Below are 2,714 nucleotides of genomic sequence, written 5' to 3' on the forward strand. Positions count from 1 at the left end.
GTGTAGCTTTGTGCTTAATTGCAAATAAACAATAAGCAATGAAGTGGTAATAAGTACTATTAATTTTTAATTCGTTAGGAACTTCCTTTAATTCTTGTTTGCTTGTTATATGTGTAAGTTTAAGTTAGATAGCTCAGGCTGGTCTGACAGACTCTCACTTACTTGTTGTTCAGGAGTTGGTTTTAGCTGTGGGCAGTTTCCCCAGTTGATTTCCTGGAAATGATAAATATTTACATTTTTAGAAATTTGAAGCTCGAAAAGCTAGATATAAATATAGTTTCAATTCCTAAAACGACTAGCTCTGTGTTTGGGTTTTATATGAAAAAATAAAGTTAAGTAGATTTTTTTCTTTTTTTGCAGTCTTGCTATATTAATGGAAGTTGTTTGAAAAAGTCTATGGTTATTCCGTAAATACAGAAACAAAACACTATCATTTTGTTTCTCCGTTACGGTAAGAAGAAATAGGCTTAAGTATAAAACGTTTATAAATATTTAATATTGCAACTTTCTTTGGAATTTATGAATGATAAGATTTGGATACTCTATCAGTAGGATACAATATTTTATTCGCGCGTATCATAATGAACATCCCAGTATTAGTTCATGGATTGGATGTTTGTTTACTTATCATTTCTCATGTTTATCAAAATGATCTATTTTGATTTTCATTGGTTTAAATTTTTTTTTAATTTGAAGAATTAAGTGTAAGAATTAATAAAACAAGTAAAATGGAAACAATTAAGTGGCTTTATAATTTGAAGGTTTTTTTTTATCTCCAGAGATGTAACAAAGAAAACACCTCACAGTAAGAGAAGGAACCACCAAATAGATGGGATTCTAAAGTTACTCTTATTATGCATCGACATATACAAAGCGCGATTTTATTTTTAGCTGTAACGGAACCTTCAAACCTCATCTCCAGAATTTGGCACGCCATCTGTGGTAACGTGTTTTTATAATATATATATCAGGGTCTCAGATTTGGACCCTAATGCTCTACCAACCGAGCTAAAGTTTAATACAATAAAAAGTATATAATAATAATAAAGTACAATCAGAGTATTTTGCAAATAACTTGATATAGAAGCAAATGCAAACTGTGGGTTATGTATGTATCATGTAAAAGTAAAAGCAGATATAAACATAGATATGGTACTTAGTTCAGAAATTTCCATCTAGATTGATAGTTTCTTCAATCATTTACACAAACTATCATCATCAGTGATAGATAATACAGTGAGTTAATCAGCGACAAGGAACTTGAAAAAGAAATGTTTTTCGTATGGAAGTCGTGTGACTTATACTTGAAGTCTTGTGACGAGTATACTTCAATTAAAAATAAATTCTCAGAAAAAAAATGTCTATTCAGGTATTCATTTAACTGTAAAGATCTCTGTTACTTCAAATTTGTGTTTTACATGCTTATTACTTGTTGGTCTAGCTAACAGTCTATGTTTTCCAAAACTATTGTTATACATTTAAAATAATAGAAGAAATTGAAGTTATGGTAGAAAAATATATGGACAAAATAAAGAATTATACATGTATATGTTTTTGCAATATATATTTAAAATAAGGCTTATAATACACACACCCTTGAAACCAAATGAACAAGACTAATTATTATAAAATATCAGTGTTACATGCTAAATGAACAGAACAAATTAGGATAAACTCTCAGTATTACATGCTAAATGAACAGAACAAATTAGGATAAACTCTCAGTATTGCATGCCTAATGTGCAGGAAAAGTTACGATAAGCTTTCACTTTTCCTGTTAAATGTACAGGAAAAGTTAAGACAAACTTTCAGTTTTACACGCCAAATGAGCAGAATAAACTTGAATATATTTCAGTATTACACGCAGCCGTAGATGGTGGGAGTTTCTGCCATTAGTGCAATCGAGTACAATACCCATTTTAGAGGTAGTCTTATATCAATGACATCGCAGGGTACATATAAGTCGTAGCGAACCAATCATACTTGTTTTAATAACCACAGATAAGTTAGATTAGTGAAAGTGTTGTTAATTCTGCTATCTGGAGAGATTCACGCACTTTTTAAAATAAAGTTACGTACTATTTAAAAATTATGGAATATTTTGTTAAAGATTTATTGTTACCATATCTACTTAATGGTGTTCTTCAATAAAATTAGAATTAAGGTTTTTGTCTTTTAATAGAAAAACAATAATTCGTATGCTTTGAAACAGTCATAAAACTCAAGTTTGAGATAACAAGTTTACTTTAAGAGAAATAAAGAACTTACACGAGCAGTCTCGGACTCTTGAGAGTCAGCAGTTACAGCCATCAGAACACAAACCATTACAGCCAAATGGAGAAGTTTCATCTTTGTAGTATTATGGGAATTGGACTCTTCAAAACAATCCTGATTCCAGACGGAGAAGACAGATATTTATAAACATTCTGCGACCAATCATAAGCTACCGTTTGAAAGCACATTTGGCTAGATGATATGACGTCATACGGTGACAGTAAATTGCCGAATCAGAATGTGATACATTTGAACATGAAAAGCTGGTAATTTAGTTGGAAGGTGGATTCTTGTTTTCAAGCCTTCATCATCTGACACGTATCAGAGCTATGAAAAAAAGATATTTCCACTCTTGGTCTAACACAGACGCTAAAAGCGTGTTGAAATAGTTTATAGGTCACCTTTAAAATGTCTGTTTTAATGTTTTTGAACATACCAGT

The 2,714-nt window shown here is 30.9% G+C and overlaps 1 long non-coding RNA gene across 1 annotated transcript in view; it reads right to left on the reverse strand.

Moving 5' to 3' along the window:
* LOC111088409 overlaps positions 1 to 2,367 on the reverse strand; it is a 3,668-nt gene extending 1,301 nt beyond the window's left edge. The window contains exons 1-2 of the long non-coding RNA XR_002612934.1: positions 2,269 to 2,367; positions 163 to 213 (exon numbers count right to left, since the gene is read on the reverse strand). This is a non-coding gene — a long non-coding RNA (uncharacterized LOC111088409). The remainder of the gene's footprint in view (positions 1 to 162; positions 214 to 2,268) is intronic.
* Positions 2,368 to 2,714: the final 347 nt, after the last annotated feature.

Source organism: Limulus polyphemus, unplaced genomic scaffold, assembly GCF_000517525.1.
Source record: "Limulus polyphemus unplaced genomic scaffold, Limulus_polyphemus-2.1.2 Scaffold3698, whole genome shotgun sequence".
Taxonomy (NCBI): domain Eukaryota; kingdom Metazoa; phylum Arthropoda; class Merostomata; order Xiphosura; family Limulidae; genus Limulus; species Limulus polyphemus.